This window comes from Heteronotia binoei, chromosome 15, assembly GCF_032191835.1.
Source record: "Heteronotia binoei isolate CCM8104 ecotype False Entrance Well chromosome 15, APGP_CSIRO_Hbin_v1, whole genome shotgun sequence".
NCBI classification, from domain to species: Eukaryota; Metazoa; Chordata; class Lepidosauria; order Squamata; family Gekkonidae; genus Heteronotia; species Heteronotia binoei.
This window is the reverse complement of record NC_083237.1, coordinates 1,895,023-1,912,791: the sequence shown is the minus strand read 5'-3', so window position 1 is coordinate 1,912,791 and position 17,769 is coordinate 1,895,023.

Sequence of the window (17,769 nt, the reverse complement as noted above, 5' to 3'; positions counted from 1 at the left end):
CCGTGGAGAGCCGCTGCCAGTCTGAGTAGACAAGACTGACTTTGAGGGACCAAAGAGGGTCTGATTCAGAAGCTCACAGGAGCAGAGCTCTGGAACTTCTAAATTTATTGTGTTTTCTTTCTTTCTTTCTTTCTTTCTTTCTTTCTTTCTTTCTTTCTTTCTTTCTTTCTTTCTTTCTTTCTTTCTTTCTTTCTTTCTTTCTTTCTTTTTCCCCTTGCTTCTGGGCTCTACTGTTCAAATCCCCTGTGAAAATTCTGCCGAACTCTAAGATTTAACAAACTTTCTAATATATCCCCCCACAAAAATAACCAAAGCCTATAAAGCAGACCGATGGAAACCTTCATGCCACTGGGGCCACAGAGGAGAAAGACATTTAAAAAGCATGACAGGAATAAGGTTTTACTATGGCAATTATAATTCGAGAAACATTTGAAGGTAGACGCTGAGCTGATATAATTTAGTCCACCTTCCGGTGATGTCAGGGGTGTGTGTGGCATATGCAAATGAGTTATGCAAATGAGTTGTGCTAAGGCGCTCCGGCACCTTTTTTTCTACAAAATGACTCCTGTAAGCAGCATTAACACCTGAAGACAGGGCAGAACAGCCAGGCCTGGACCAAAAGGGCACCTGGGATCAGCATTCCCCCTAAGCTGAGTTAGTGTGAGCTAGCTCACAGCTTTTTTGCCTCTGGCTCACACATTTTTTGTCTTAGCTCAGGAAAAGTGGCCCCAGAGCAAGCTAATTTACGCAGTAACTCACAACTTTAAAGGCCAGGAGCTCACAAAGTAGAGTTTTTGCTCACAAGACTCCACAGCTTAGAGGGAGCATCGCCTGGGACAGAAAAATCCAAACAGGGCACTGGAGATCCACCAAACCTGTTTGTAAGCAGGACGGATGGAACAAATCCGGGAATGAAGTCCCTCATGCCACCATCAGCTCTCCAGAAAAAAAAGCACCGCATTCATCTGTCTCCAGCTCTGGAGAGTCATCAAATCCCGATAATCACGTGTTTCGGGGACACGTTTTCCCCCTGAACCTTGACCACGGAGCGGCGAGCAAATGCGGAGAAGCGCTGCAACCTCTCTCTGTCTCCCCCAGCCCTCTTCCGTACGATTCTCCCCGGTGGATTCTACCAGGTCTTTAATTAAATAAAATTGGAGTTTTTTGTTTATCATTCACAATGTGGCAATTAGAAGCAGGAACGTGTAATTAGTACAAAATTGCGTCTGGGAGAATCCAAAGGCCCAGAGAGAGGGACTGGGAGAGCACACCAGATCCCTGCTTCCCCAAAACGGTGGGTGGGTGGGTGGATGGATGGATGGATGGATGGATGGATGGATGGATGGAAGGAAGGATAGATGGATGGATAGATGGATGGATGGATAGATGGACGGACGGACAGACAGACAGACAGATAGATGGATGATAGATAGATAGATGGATGATAGATGGATGGATGATAGATGGATGGATGGATGGATGGATGGATGGATGGATGGATGGATGGATGGATAGATTTTAGATAGATAGATAGATAGATAGATAGATAGATAGATAGATAGATAGATGATGGATGGATGATAGCTAGATAGATGGATGATAGATGGATGGATGGATGGATGGATGGATGGATGGATGGATGGATGGATGGATGGATGGATGGATAGACAGACAGACAGACAGACAGACAGAAAGATAGATAGATAGATAGATAGATAGATAGATAGATAGATAGATAGATAGATAGATAGATAGATGATGGATGGATAGATAGATGATAGATAGATAGATGGATGATAGATGGATGATAGATGGATGGATGGATGGATGGATGGATGGATAGATAGATAGATAGATAGATAGATAGATAGATAGATAGATAGATAGATAGATAGATGATGGATGGATGATAGATAGATAGATAGATGGATGATAGATGGATGGATGGATGGATGGATAGATAGATAGATGATAGATAGATAGATAGATAGATAGATAGATAGATAGATAGATAGATAGATAGATAGATAGATAGATGGATGATAGATGGATGGATGGATGGATGGATGGATGGATGGATGGATAGATAGATAGATAGATAGATAGATAGATAGATAGATAGATAGATAGATAGATGATGGATGGATGATAGATAGATAGATGGATGATAGATGGATGGATGGATAGATAGCTAGATGATGATAGATAGATAGATAGATAGATAGATAGATAGATAGATAGATAGATAGATAGATAGATAGATAGATAGATGATAGATAGATAGATGGATGATAGATGGATGGATGGATGGATGGATGGATGGATGGATAGATAGATAGATAGATGATAGATAGATAGATAGATAGATAGATAGATAGATAGATAGATGATAGATAGATAGATGGATGATAGATGGATGGATGGATGGATGGATGGATGGATGGATGGATGGGTGGGTGGGTGGGTAGGTGGGCGGATGGACAAGTGGGTGGATGGATGGATGAGTGGGTGGATGGACGGATGGGAGGCTGGACAGATGGGTGTGTGGATAGATGGATGGAGAGATGGGTGGATGGACAGGTGGATGGATGGGTAGATGGGTGGACGAACAGGCAGGGAATGAGTGGGCAAGCACATCTGGTTGGACATTGGAAACTTTGTGGAATGAGGCAGGAAGGGGAGGAGCAGAGAAGAGGGATGACTGGTACCCTGGTACAAGGACAGGAAAGAGATGACCACACTCAAATCCAGCCCTGGAGATCAAGAGAACAGGCCCTTTGAAAGGACAGATGGGGAACAGGAAGGGGCACTGGGAGATAAATGAATGAAAGGAGAAGGAAGGCAAGAGCAAGAAGGGGAATGCTATTATGGAAAAGAGAGATTAAGTACAAGCCACCAAACCCAGAATACAAGCCAGCCAGTGACCTCCCACTCACCAGGTCCCTGACAAACACAAAGAGCTGTGCTAGGTCAAGGCCTCTTCCCCCAATTCCACAACTGGCAAAGAGATGCTGGGGAGGAGACCTGGGCAACCAGGAGCCAGTCTGGAAGAACAGCCGGGATGACTTTTCAACTTCTGCAGACCTGTCCCTTAGCACAAAAGATTCTGCTGCTGACTCTTGGAATTATACCTTTTTTAATTGGGGGGACCAACAAAATCATGCTAAGAACATGGACCTCTGGCCCAGAATGGCTAGGAAGAGACACTCAGCACACAACGTCACACTCAAAAGCTCTTCCAGCCTGACAGAAGATAAGACCTCATTCTAAGGTCTCCTTGAGGGTTGCAGGGAAGATACACTAGCCACTGGGGACCTCTTTTTTTTAACCTACCAGGATTAAGTTCTGGGAAACATCAAGCAAACAGTAGAAGAGAGTGCTTCTGAGCATGCAAAGAGTTTTTCTCACATCTGGAGGAACCCCCCACCCCCAACAATTCCAAGACATCTAGGACTAGGAAACAAGAGTATCCACGGTGGTCAGAGTATCATCCCTTCCAGGGGGCGGTCTGGGCTTCTCTCACTGGACACTCCTTGCATCACTCAAGTGCACCAGAATAAGAACACAAGAGAAGCCATATTGGATCAGGCCAGTGGCCCATCATGACTAACACACTGTGTCACATAAGAACATAAGAGAAGCCATGTTGGATCAGGCCAATGGCCCCTCCAGTCCAACACACTGGGTCACATAAGAACAGAAGAGAAGCCATGTTGGATCAGGCCAGTGGCCCATCCAGTCCAACACTCTGTGTCACATAAGAACAGAAGAGAAGCCATGTTGGATCAGGCCAAAAGCCCATCCAGTCCGACACTCTGTGTCACATAAGAACATAAGAGAAGCCATGTTGGATCAGGCCAAAAGCCCATCCAGTCCGACACTGTGTCACATAAGAACATAAGAGAAGCCATGTTGGATCAGGCCAGTGGCTCATCCAGTCCAACACTCTGGGTCACATAAGAACATAAGAGAAGCCATGTTGGATCAGGCCAGTGGCCCCTCCAGTCCAACACTCTGTGTCACATAAGAACATAAGAGAAGCCATGTTGGATCAGGCCAATGGCCCCTCCAGTCCAACACTCTATGTCACATAAGAACATAAGAGAAGCCATGTTGGATCAGGCCAATGGCCCATCCAGTCCAACACTCTGTGTCACATAAGAACATAAGAGAAGCCATGTTGGATCAGGACAGTGGCCCATCCAGTCCAACACTGTGTCACACAATGGCCAAAAAATTCCAGGTGTCATCAGGAGGTCCATCAGGACACCAGAAGCCCTCACCCTGTTGTCCCTCCCAAGCACCAAGAACACGGAGCATCACTTGCCCCAGACAGAGAGTTCCAACAATACACTGTGGCTAATAGCCACTGATGGACCTCTTCTCCATATGCTTATCCATATTGAAGCTGGCTAAGCTTGCAGCCGCCGCCACCTCCTATGGCAGTGAATTCCAGGTGTTAATCACCCTTTGGGTGAAGAAGTACCTCCTTTTATCCGTTTTAACCTGACTGCTCAGCAATTTCATTGAATGCCCACGAGTTCTCATATTGTGAGAAAGGGGTAAAAGTACTTCTTCCTCTACCTTCTCTATCCCATACATAATCTTGTAAACCTCTATCATGCCACCCCACAGTCAACGTTTTAGCCTCAGTCAGCGTTTTAACCTTTCTTCAGAGGCAAAGTGCTCCAACCCTTTAATGAAGTAGCTCCCTCATCAGAAGCGTTTAAGACGCCACGCCCCGTCGATCTTGGAAGCTAAGCAGAGTTGACCCTGGTTAGCACTTGGGTGGGAGACCCAAGGAAGACCCGTGGCAAACCACCTCTGTTCATCTCCTGCCCTGAAAACCATACGGGGGTCACCAAAAGTGGGCTGAGACTTCATGGCACACAGCTATTAGGCCCAGGCTGGCCTGATCTCATCAGATCTTGGAAGCTAAGTATGGTCAGCCCTGCTTTGTGCTTGGATGGGAGACCACCAAAGAATTCAGAGGTAGGGAATGGCAAACCACCCTGAACATCTCTTGCATTGAAAACACCAAAAGGGGTCACAATAATACACCGGTCACTTGACCACACTGTCCCCCACCACTGTCTGTCCTCAGTTAGCCCCAGAAGCCAAGAATCTCCAGAATCATTAGGATCGTGACTGAAGAGCTGACCTGCTCTGCTAGGACTGGGGCTCTCCTCTCAAGATAGTACACTATACCATATTGATCTCCTTTCAGAGACGCCAGTTGCCCCTCAGCGTAGGCCTCAGCTGGACACACCTGAAGATTCACCAAGAGAAATCTCCCGCACTACACTACACGGGTTGAACAGCCGTCATTCAACGGACAGAAGGGTTCACAGAGAAGCCCCCCACCCACCCACCCAAACATCCACCAGTGGCCCAGTGGAGCAGAAGGCAAGTCTTGCACTCACTACAACAGCGCCCACCCCACCCACCCACCCCATGCAGCAGCTTATGCCTCCCTCTCAGGGTGAAGAGCAGCCATCCTTTCATATTGGAGAAAAGAAAAGGGGGGCATCTCACGGAGGGTGAGGAGACAGACCCTTCTCTTCCTTGGTAGTGGTAGTGTCCCCCCCCCCCGAGCCTCCTCCCCTCTTTCTGCCCTCCCCCCGCCCTTCATCCCAGGCAGTAGCTACAGCCAGAACACAGACAACCGAAGAAGCCCAGAACCCAAGAGACATGCGCCACGTGGGTACTCTAAGTCACATACACAGGGCAGGCACACGGGCATGGCTGAGGGAGGCAAACAGAGGGCATCTGTGGTCTCAGACTCACAGGGAAGGAAGAGGAAAGGAGTTAGGGGGGGGGGGGGATGGATGGCGATCGGATCCGAATGCTACCACCGCTGTTCTGCGGCATTTATTGAAATGCAGGTGGGGTGGGGACCTTGGGCCAAAATTGCTGTCGATTTCTGCTGGCAGGCAGAGAGGGAGAGAGAAGAGAGGCAGGGAAGGCTGAGGAACCGGAGGCCAGGGAGACAGAGAAATACCTGCCTTCTCCTCTGCCCATCGGTAAATCTCCCCGTCCTCCTCGCTGTCGCCACCACTGCTGCTGGTGCTGGGGCTGCGTGGGGAGGGGGATTATCCGTGAGGGAGGCTGGCTGCATCTCGGTGCAGCTGGCAGGGGGAGGGAGGCCCAGAGGAGCCGGAAACGGGCGTCTCAATAGAAAGAGCGGCCGGTGAATGGCTCTGCTGGACCGGCGCCAGGCCCGGAGAGTCACCAGCTCCCAGCCGGGCAGAAGGCCAGAGGCAGGCGGGTGGGACGCAGGCCTGAGCCCCATCAGTCCTTAGGGGAAGGGGACCACAGTGCCCACGGCCACCACGGCTCTGCCGGAGGGATTGTCTTCTCTGGACAAAAAAGAGACCGGATGGGGAGGGGGGATTGGATAAGAGAGGGGTTCTGCATCCAGCGAGAGAGCATGGTCTGGATAGGCTCAGGTGTTCCCAACAGAAGTGCGGGGGGGCACGGGGAAGCTGGGGGGAGGCCAAGGTTTGGACCGCTCTGCTCCGGCCAGGTTTGGACCGCTCTGGCTCAGCACAAATGATGGGAAAGAGATGGGAGCCAAGCCAGAAGGTGGGGGGAGAGGAGAGCCTTGGGGGGAGAGGGGGGGAGGAGTGACCCAGAAGAGTCCCGGGGGTCTGCTAATGCCGAGCAGGGGAGCCGGGTGCAAGGAGGCAGGCAGGCACGGAGGGAGAGACAAAACCGCCGGCACAGCCGTGAACTGCAGCAGGCTGGAGAAGGGAGGGGGAGTCTCCTAGCGTGGCCTGGCCTTCCTGCGGTCACTAAGCTGGCTATGAATAATTAAGATCCCTCCAGGGCAGCGGCAGGAGGAGGATCCGGATTGGCTCCCTCCTCCTCTTTTCCCCGGGTGCAAACCAGCTCCAGATCTACAGAAGTAGCCAGCCCACACACACACACACACACAGCCCCCAGCCGTGGTCTCACGCACACCGCAGGGGCACACATGGCGAGGCGAGGCTGATCGGGTGCCTCTCTTCCCCCAACAGCCCTCCAGTCGAGCTGGGCCTCGATGCCACCTACCAGCCGCCCCCCCCCCCTCCAGCTGGCATCAGACCCCACCCCCTGCTATTCCGGGAGCTTGCAGGGGAGGGGAGGGAAGGGGAGGGGGGGTCTCCAGGGAGATTCCTTCCTTTCCAGCTCAAAGCCATTCTCTCCCCACCCCCCCTCCCCAGCACCGCTTACAAAGCCACAGGCCTGTTACTGCTGGCGGTGGCACTCCTTTCCCGAATCCGCACATCTCCGTGGCAACTGGAGTTCCAAAGGGGGGGGGGAAGGGGATTCTCGCTTACTCATCTCACCTCGATTCCCTGCGGTGCAGACCCCTACCTGAGAGGCCCGGGGCAGCTAGGCTCAGAGACCCCCCCCCCCAGACTTCCCCCACTCCTCATTTCAGCCAATCCTGCTCATACTCCAGGCCCTCTTGTGGCCAGCATAACCCAGAAGGTCCGGCTCCTAAAGGCCCCCAAGACAGGAGGAACTCTGATCAAGCGCAGAGTGTTTTCCCTCCAACCCCAATGGCCTTCTCCTGCCTTTAGCAGGGAGGACTTCCCGGTTGAAACCACAGCCCTCCCCAAACGAGCTCAACTCCAGAAGCCATCCGGTTCTTCCTCAGGAATCCACCATCACATGTATGCCACCCCCCCCCGATCCACAGGCTTCTCTGCTGCCACTTCCAGAGTAAATCAAGAAAACTGGGGAGGGACCGTGGCTTGCTTGGCATGCAGAAGGTCCCAGGTTCAATCCCCGGTATCTCCAGCATCGCAAGGACCAGGCAGGATGGGATGGGAAAGGCCCTTCTTCACCTGAGATCCTGGAGAGCCGCTACCAGGGTGGGTAGGCAAGATAGACTTTGATGGGCCAAGGCAGCTTGGGGGTTCCCATTTCCCAGCTGGCCTTACCAAAAACCCCTTCCCCTTTCCCAAAGACCTCTGGCTCTTCCCGCTAGCATTCTAGACCCCTCTAGGTCCTGCTGGGCCTCCTTCATTGTAACAGAACAGGCCCATTTCAGGAGCTCAGCCCAAGTCTCCCCAGCCTCTATCCCAGATGAAGGCCTCACACTTCTCTACGAAAAGACCTTGGTCACGAGTCTTCCTCCCCCACTATCCAGCCACAAAGGGCCACGTTCCGGCCTGGCCTCCCCTCTACCACAGTGGCCACCCACCCTGAGACCCCCAGAAAACCCTCAAAGGAAGGCCGGGAGGCCACAGCCTGCCCCTGAGCTTTGCCCCCCATGCACGTGGCAATCCAAAGAGGCACGCTTAAGGGAGGGGCTGCAGTGGCTCAGTGGTAGAGCCTCTGGTAGGCATGCGGGAGGTCCCAGGTTCAATCCCCGGCAACTCCAGCTCAAAGGACCAGACGGTAGGAGATGGGAAAGACCTCTGCCTGCCCGAGACCCTGGAGAGCTGTTGCTAGCCTGAGTAGGCAGTACTGAACTTGATGGCCCAAGGGTCGGATTCAGTCTGGTTGTCCGGCACCCTAGGCGAGGCTAAGTCCTGGTGTCCTCCCTGGCACTGATAATGACACTAAGTCACATGGTTGTGCCCAATTTGGTGCCCTCAGAAGGCCAGCACCCTAGGGCAGGGGTGGCCAACGGTAGCTCTCCAGATGTTTTTTTTTGCCTAACACTCCCATCAGCCCCAGCCATTGGCCATGCTGGCTGGGGCTGATGGGAGTTGTAGGCAAAAAAACATCTGGAGAGCTACCATTGGCCACCCCTGCCCTAGGCAATCACCTAGTTTAAAAACATAAGAACATAAGAGAAGCCCTGTTGGATCAGGCCAATGGCCCATCCAGTCCAACACTCTGTGTCACATAAGAACATAAGAGAAGCCCTGTTGGATCAGGCCAATGGCCCATCCAGTCCAAAACTCTGTGTCACACAGTGGCCAAAAAACCCCAGGTGCCATCAGGCGGTCCATCAGTAGTGCCAGGACACTAGAAGCCCTCCCACTGTGCCCCCGCCAAGCACCAAGAACACACAGCATCACTGCCTCAGTCATAAGAACCTAAGAGAAGCCATGTTGGATCAGGCCAATGGCCCATCCAGTCCAACACTCTGAGTCACATAAGAACATAAGAGAAGCCCTGTTGGATCAGGCCAGTGGCCCATCCAGTCCAACACTCTGTGTCACATAAGAACATAAGAGGAGCCATGTTGGATCAGGCCAATGGCCCATCCAGTTTAACACTATGTCACACAGTGGCCAAAAAAACCCAGGTGCCATCAGGAAGTCCATCAGTGGGGCCAGGACACTAGAAGCCCTCACACTGTTGCCTCTCCCAAGCACCAAGAATACAGGGCATCACTGCCCCAGACAGAGAGTTCCAACAATACACTGCTAACAGCCACCGATGGACTTCCACTCCAGATGTTTATCCAATCCCCACTTGAAGCTGAGTTTAGTTTACCTAATGGCAAGGCCGGCTCTGGATTCAGTACAAGGCAGCTTCATAAAAACATCAGAGAAGCCATGTCGGATCAGGCCAATGACCCATCCAGTCCAACACTCTGTGTCACATAAGAACAGAAGAGAAGCCATGTTGGATCAGGCCAATGGCCCCTCCAGTCCAACACTCTGTGTCACATAAGAACATCAGAGAAGCCATGTCGGATCAGGCCAATGGCCCCTCCAGTCCAACACTCTGTGTCACATAAGAACAGAAGAGAAGCCATGTCAGATCAGGCCAATGGCCCCTCCAGTCCAACACTCTGTGTCACATAAGAACAGAAGAGAAGCCATGTCGGATCAGGCCAATGGCCCCTCCAGTCCAACACTCTGTGTCACATAAGAACAGAAGAGAAGCCATGTCGGATCAGGCCAATGACCCATCCAGTCCAACACTCTGTGTCACAGAAGAACATAAGAGAAGCCCTGTTGGATCAGGCCAGTGGCCCCTCCAGTCCAACACTCTGTGTCACATAAGAGAAGCCCTGTTGGATCAGGCCAATGGACCTTCCAGTCTAACACTCTGTGTCACATAAGAACAGAAGAGAAGCCATGTTGGATCAAGCCGATGGCCCCTCCAGTCCAACACTCTGTGTCACATAAGAACAGAAGAGAAGCCATGTCGGATCAGGCCAATGGCCCCTCCAGTCCAACACTCTGTGTCACACGGTGGCAAAAAAAAGCAGGTACCATCAAGAGGTTCATCAGTGGGGCCAGGACACTAGAAGCCCTCCCACTGTTCCCCTCCCAAGCATCAAGAACACAGAGCATCACTGCCCCAGACAGAGAATTCCAACAATATGCTGTGGCTAACAGCCATTGATGAACCTCTGCTCCATATAAGAACGTAAGAGAAGCCATGTTGGGTCAGGCCAGTGGCCCATCCAGTGCAGCACTGTGTCACACAGTGGCCAAAAAACCCAAGTGCCATCAGGAGGTCCACCCAGTGGGGCCTCCAGCCACAGTTACACTGCCCTTTAGCAGCCATGGCTAAAAGCTGGGTGGGGAGCTCGGTTCCTTTCCCATGGATCTGCCCACACACCCCTTCGAAAGCCGTCCACTCTCCACCTTGTGGCAGTCAGTTCCACAAACTAATCCTACACTGCCTGAAGAAGCACCATCCCAAGCCGGCTGGGTGACCCAGCTCCCAGACTGCCGGCCTCACCCGTTACTGAAATCCGCATGCCGAGATGCAGCATCTCAAAAGCCCACCCCCAGCCAGGCTCCCCGACCCTGACCCAAGCAGGGGCTCAGCTGGGAGCCACTCAGGAGAAGGCCATGCCACAGAGGACAAACTACCAGGATCTGGTCTGGCTGGTGACGCTTCTCCGGCCCCCTCTTTCTCAGCCTGATCCACCTCTCAGGGTTGGTGTGCAGATAAAAGAAGGGAGGGCAGAACCACGTGACCTTTGGGAGGGTGGGATGGAAACGCAAGAGGTAACAGTCCAAGGGCTCCTGTTCTGTTGCGATAAGGACAGCATGGGTCCCACATTCCTAGCTGGGGAGGGATCAATATGCCGCTTGGTCCACAGCAAAGGAACCAATTTAAAAAGCCTCTGAAGAAGTTCCACTTGCCCCCTCACCAACCAATGTGAGATCCCACCCTCTAGAACTGAAAGCACAAGGAAGAAGTAAGAGAGACCCAGCAGCGCAGTGGCTGTGCGGGCCACGAGACCTGGGTTCAGATCTTCCCTTGGCCACAAAAGCCACAGGAAGTGCTATCAATTTCTGCCCCAATTACTCCTTACAGTGGCCGGCGTGCCCCGCGGGGTTGTTGTAAAGATCATCCAAAGGGATTTGTTGAGGCTGGGCGAGTGGGCGTCAACATGGCAGATGCGGTTCAGTGTGGCCAAGTGCAAAGTAATGCACATTGGGGCCAAGAATCCCAGCTACAAATACAAGTTGGTGGGTTGTGAACTGGCAGAGACTGACCAAGAGAGAGATCTTGGGGTCGTGGTAGAGAACTCACTGAAAATGTCAAGACAGTGTGCGTTTGCAATAAAAAAGGCCAATGCCATGCTGGGAATTATTAGGAAGGGAACTAAAAACAAATCAGCCAGTATCATAATGCCCCTGTATAAATCGATGGTACGGTCTCATTTGGAGTACTGTGTGCAGTTCTGGTCGCCGTACCTCAAAAAGGATAATATAGCATTGGAGAAAGTCCAGAAAAGGGCAACTAGAATGATTAAAGGGCTGGAACACTTTCCCTATGAAGAAAGGTTGAAACGCTTGGGACTCTTTAGCTTGGAGAAACGTCGACTGCAGGGTGACATGATAGAGGTTTACAAGATTATGCATGGGACGGAGAAAGTAGAGAAAGAAGTACTTTTCTCCCTTTCTCACAATACAAGAACTCATGGGCATTCGATGAAATTGCTGAGCAGACAGGTTAAAACGGATAAAAGGAAGTACTTCTTCACCCAAAGGGTGATTAACTTGTGGAATTCACTGCCACAGGAGGTGGTGGCGGCCACAAGCATAGCCACCTTCAAGAGGGGTTTAGATAAAAATATGGAGCAGAGGTCCATCAGTGGCTATTAGCCACAGTGTGTGTGTGTGTATGTAAAAATGTTTTGCCACTGTGTGAGACAGAGTGTTGGACTGGATGGGCCATTGGCCTGATCTAACATGGCTTCTTTTATGTTCTTATATGATGCAACCAGAGCAGGTGCCTGAAGTAAAAACCTACTTGCCCCCTCCCTACACACAAACTAATTAACATGTATGGGGCACAATGGGGGGAGGGGGAAATTCTCCTGCACAGGCCTTTCATTGGGGCGCTGAGTGCAAGATGCGCCAGGGGAGAGGGAGGGGGGGGGTCCTGAGTCCTTCCCACACCGTAGTGGATGAAACTTGCATATTGTCCACCCTCCCCCCCTCCTATGGGTATTTCCCCCCAAACAGCAGCCATACAGACATCAAGCACTGCAAATGCCCCCCCTCCGTGACCCCAGCTGCTGCTCCCCCCCCCCCGCAAGATGGGCTCCCCCCCAGAGAAATGACAGACCCCCCCCCCAGCTTCCATCCCCTCCAATGGTTCTCCTGCCAGGAGGGCAGAGGAAAGCCCCCTCCCCCTGCCTCCTCAAAGAGGAGGGGGTGTCGGGAGGGGGGGGCTTCAAGCACGACGCAGTCTTCCGCCGCCCCCCCCCCTCCGCCAGCGGAGCATCCCTCCACCAGGCCCAGAAGGAGCCCTCCGGCCGCTTCCATCCTCCCCCTCCCCAGGACCAGGACAAAGGATGCTCTGGTGGGGGGTCCCCAGGGAAGGTTCGGGGGCCGCCGTCCCCCCCCCCGCTACCGGAGGCATCCGGCTCCTGCCTGCCTTCCATCAGTCCCCCCCCCCAAGCCGCCCTCCAAGTGGGGAGGGGGGGCCGGGGCCTGCGGACAGCCGGTGCAGGGGCGCCCCCCCCAAAAAAAGAGGGCCCGGGAGAGGGGGGGGCTGCGGGTGCGGGCGGGGGGGCCATCCCTGCCGGGCCCACCGAGGGGGGGGGCGGGGGCGCCTTACCCGCATCAGCAGCGCCGCCGGGCGGGCCCCCCCGCGCCGGGCTCTCCCTCGACGTGCGCCGCCCGCGGCATCCTGGGCGCCGAGGGCAGGGAGGGGGGGGACGGGCGGCCGGAGCGGGCTCAGCCGAAGGAGGCCATCGGGGCCGAGCCGGAGCCTGCCTGCCTGCCTGGCCGGACGCCCGTCGAGGCGCGAGAGCTGCGGGAGCCGCCGCCGATGGAGCCCCCGCCGCCCGCCCGTCCCCGCCCTGCTGCTCCGCGGCTGCTTCTCCCCGCCCGCCTCGCTCGCCTCGCCTCGCCCACCAGCCCCGCATCAGCGGCCGCGTCAGCCAGCCGGGCGGGCGGGAGGGAGGGAGGGAGCCGAGCAGCGGCGGCGGCAGCGGAGAGGGGGCTGCGGGAGGGGCTGCTGGCCGTCGAGGGGGCAGGAGGAGGAGGGGCCCGGGGCGCCAGGAGGATTCCCACCCCGCAGGGGAAAGCGAGGGCAGAGGAGAGGGGGCGCCGCCTTCGGTCTCCCTCGCGGGGCTGGGGGGGCTTACGGGGACCCTCCAGCCGGGCCCGGCCAGAGGCAGGCTCGCAGCCTCGGCATCCTCGTCTCAGCCAGGCCCGGGGAGAGAAGGCCTCTGGCTGGAGCTCCGGTGGGGCTGGGGGCTTCGGGGAGGGGGGGAGGCGGCTGGCTGCTGGACCCCCCTGCTGCTGAGGCTCTTGGGACCCCCAGCCAGCCAGGCAGGGAGGGAGGGCCGCGCCTCCCCCTCCTGGAGCTGGCTCCACGTCGGGGGGAAGGGCTGGGCAATGGGACCCCCGGAGCCCCAACCCCCTGGGCTCGCCTCGAAGGGAGCCCCCTGCAGACTGGGGAAGGTCCCGCGGGGCTGGCGACCCCTGCCTCAGCCCTCCCCGCACCCCCACCCGAAATCCCCCCCCTCCCCGTGGCTTTTTGAGAGCTGGGACCCAGCCCCCCTCCTCCCAGCTCTGGCGGCCCCGATCCCTGGGGCTGAGTAAGGGGGCTCCGAGTCCCGCTACCGGGAGGGGGGCACTTAGGAGGAAAGCTGGGGCCCAGTCCAGAGGATTGTGTGTGTCTAGGGGGCGGGGGTTTGGAGTCTCCAGCTCCCCCGGGTTTTTTCATGCTCAGTTCCTCTGGCATGTGGGGGGGAGACCACACACACCTGTGCACTGGGTTTTTAGAAGATTACTGGGGGATGCACCCGGGCACAGAATGGCCTGTGCACAGAGCTGGCCCTAGGCAAGACTAACTTTTGACACACACACACACACCCCACTGATGAGATCACTGAGTCACATGAGGGTGTGCCCAATTTGGTGCCCCCAGAAGGCTGGCCCCCTAGGCAGTCAACTAGTAGGCCATGAACAGTGCCAGAATAAACCCAGGCCCTGTCTGTGCACCATGTGGTGGTTTGGCTCTCGGGTTCAAATGCCGCCCAGCCCTGGAGGCCACCGGCCAACCTAGCAGCAGCGCTCTCTGTGTGTCAGACAAAGCCAGCTTCACTCACTCTGAAAACCTCATGCCCTGAAAACCTCGTTAGTCTGTAAAGCGCAGCTGGACTCGAATTCAGCTCCTCTCTTTCAGTCCAACCTGTCTTGCAGGGCCGTTGTTTCCATGTCCATTGAAATAAACTGACCCGCTAGACACAGAGCTGAAAAGAACTGGAGGTGGTTTGGGGAGGGGGGGGGGGGGCGGGTTGGAATTCTCAAGCCAATTCTCTTAATTTGAATTTCCTCTCAAACGTCTGGGGATTTTTTTTTAGATTTCTAGTTGAATTTTTAAAAGAATACTTAATGAACTTTTTTTTTGTTAAGTATGCTATTGGATTTACCAAGGAAGTGAGAATCAGAAGGGTTTTTTTTTTAATGGGTGTGTGTGTGGAGGTGGAATTAAGAGTTAAAGATAAGGAACTGGCAATTTAATGCCTAATATTTAAACTTTAAAACTGGTTTAATTTTTGAGTGGCAAGACTCAAAACATGTTTTAATTACAAGTGCCAAATCTTTGGACTCACACTTTGGACTCGCATTGGGGAGATTTGTCATTTCGATTCTAGTGGACGATTCCCACCCCCACCCCCACTCCCCAAAAAATCAGTAAGGTGTGCACAGAAGAATTCTGTGGCAGATTGCGCCCCCAAAATTATCTGAGTCAGGCAGGTTGCCTCCTCTAGGGACGGATTAACAAATAGGCCCTCATGCCTTTAGGGGCCCCGGGCTTGTTTGTGTCTCTCTGCCTCTTCCCCTCTCTCTCTCTCTCTCTCTCTGCTTGACTTCGCGAACGAAGATTTAAGAAGGGTGCAGTAGTCCACGTCTGCTGCAGGCTCGCTGGTGGCTGACAAGACCAATGCGGGACAGGCAGGTCCGGCCACAGTGGCTGCAGGGAAAAGTCTGATTTGGGGTTGGTGCTGTAGCAGTGCGATTCTTCCTCAATCTCCTTTTGTCCTCAAGACCAGCTATGCGTGCGTTCTCAAAGGAAGAGACAGCCTGGTGGATGGTGTGCCTCCATGCTTTGCGATCTGAGGCTAGGTCAGACCACTGGTGATGGTTGATGCGACACGTGCCAAGGGATTTCTTCAAGGAGTCCTTGTACCTCTTCTTTGATGCCCCTCTATTTCGATGGCCGGCGGAAAGTTCGCCATACAGAGCAATCTTGGGAAGGCGGTGGTTTTCCATCCTAGAAATATGCCATGCCCAGCGCAGCTGCATCTTCAACAGCAGTGCTTCGATGCTTGTAACCTCCGCCCTCTTGAGGACTTCAGTGTTGGTCACAAAGTCACTCCAGTGGATGTTGAGGATGGTGCGAAGGCAGCGCTGATGAAAGCGCTCAAGGAGTCGCAGGTGATAACGGTATAAAACCCACGATTCGGAGCCGTAGATGAGGGTTGTCATCACAACCGCTTTGTAAACATTGATCTTTGTGCCTTTTTTCAGATGCTTGTTGCTCCACACTCTTTTGTGCAGTCGGCCAAATGCACGGTTTGCCTTTGCCAGCCTGTTGTCAATCGCCTTGTCGATCTTGGCATCTGAGGAGATGATGCACCCCAGGTAGCTGAACTGCTGGACTGTCTTCAGAACTGATTCACCCACAGTGATGCAGGGAGGGTGATAATCTTCCAGGGGTGCAGGCTGGTGGAGAACTTCTGTCTTCTTCAGACTAACTTCTAGGCCAAATAGCTTGGCAGCCTCTGCAAAGCAGGACGTCATATGCTGCAGAGCTGATACCGAGTGGGAGACGAGTGCAGCATCATCAGCAAACAGTAGCTCTCGGATGAGTTTTTCCATTGTCTTGGAGTGAGCCTTTAGTCACCTCAGGTTGAACAGGCTGCCATCAGTGCGATAGCGGATGTAGACACCATCGTCATCATCTAGATCTACTGCGGCTCTTTGAAGCATCATGCTAAAGAAGATCGTAAAGAGAGTTGGCGCGAGAACGCAGCCTTGCTTTACACCTGTGCCTATTGGGAAGGGCTCCGAGAGGTCGTTGCAGTGTCTGACTTGGCCTCGCTGGTCTTCATGTAGCTGGATGATCATGCTGAGGAACCTTGGGGGACATCCTAAACGTTCCAAGATTTGCCACAGGCCTTTCCTGCTAACGATATCGAAAGCTTTGGTAAGATCGACAAAAGTCACATATAGACCCTTGTTCTGTTCCCTGCATTTCTCTTGGAGCTGCCTGAGAACAAATACCATGTCGGTGGTGCTCCTGTTAGCTCTGAAGCCGCACTGGCTCTCTGGGAGGAGTTCTTCTGCAATGGTGGGCACCAGTCTGTTCAGGCAAGTATTCTGGCAAGGATTTTGCCTGCGATGGAGAGCAGGGTTATTCCCCGGTAGTTGGAGCAGTCTGACTTTTCCCCTTTGTTCTTGTGTAGAGTGATGATGATTGCATCGCGAAAGTCCTGTGGTAGTTTGCCATGTTCCCAGCAGGTGACAAGTACTTTGTGAAGTGTGCTATGTAGTACTGTGCCCCCATGCTTCCAGATCTCTGGTGGGATTCCATCAACTCCCGCTGCCTTGCCACTTTTCAGTTGCTTGATGGCTTTAACAGTCTCTTCTAGGGTGGGGATCTCATCCAACTCTGTTTTCACTGGTTGAAGTGGGGTGAGGTGGATTGCTGAATCTTGAACTACGCGGTTGGCACTGAAGAGAACCTGAAAATACTCCGACCACCGGTTCACTATGGATGCCTTGTCTGTGAGGAGCACTTGGCCGTCTGCACTACGCAAGGGACTCTGAGCCTGATATGATGGGCCATTTACTGCCTTCAGGGCTTCGTAGAACCCTCTTAAATCACCAGTGTCTGCACACAGCTGGGTTCTCTCTGCAAGCTTGGTCCACCACTCGTTCTGAATGTCTCGAAGCTTGTGCTGGAGGTTGCTACATGCAGCGCGAAAGATTGCTTTTTTCCCGGGACAGGAGGGCTGAGCAAGATGTGTTTGGTAGGCAGATCTCTTTTTCGCTAGTAATTCTTGGATCTCTTGATTGTTCTCATCAAACCAGTCCTTGTTTTTCCTTGTGGAGAACCCGAGGACTTCTTCAAAGATCGACAGGATGGTAGTTTTTAGGTGTTCCCAGAGTGCTTCTGGAGAAGGGTCTGTGGGGCAACTGGGGTCCTCAATTCTTGACTGGAGTTTTGCCTGGAAGGCAGCTTTCACTTCGGCTGACTGAAGGCTGCCAACCTGAAGCTTCCTCCGAGGGATACCTCCTCTCCTGGGTGTGGGTTTAAAGTGAAGACGGAGATTGCAGCGTACAAGACGATGATCCGTATGACATTCCGCACTGGGCATTACTC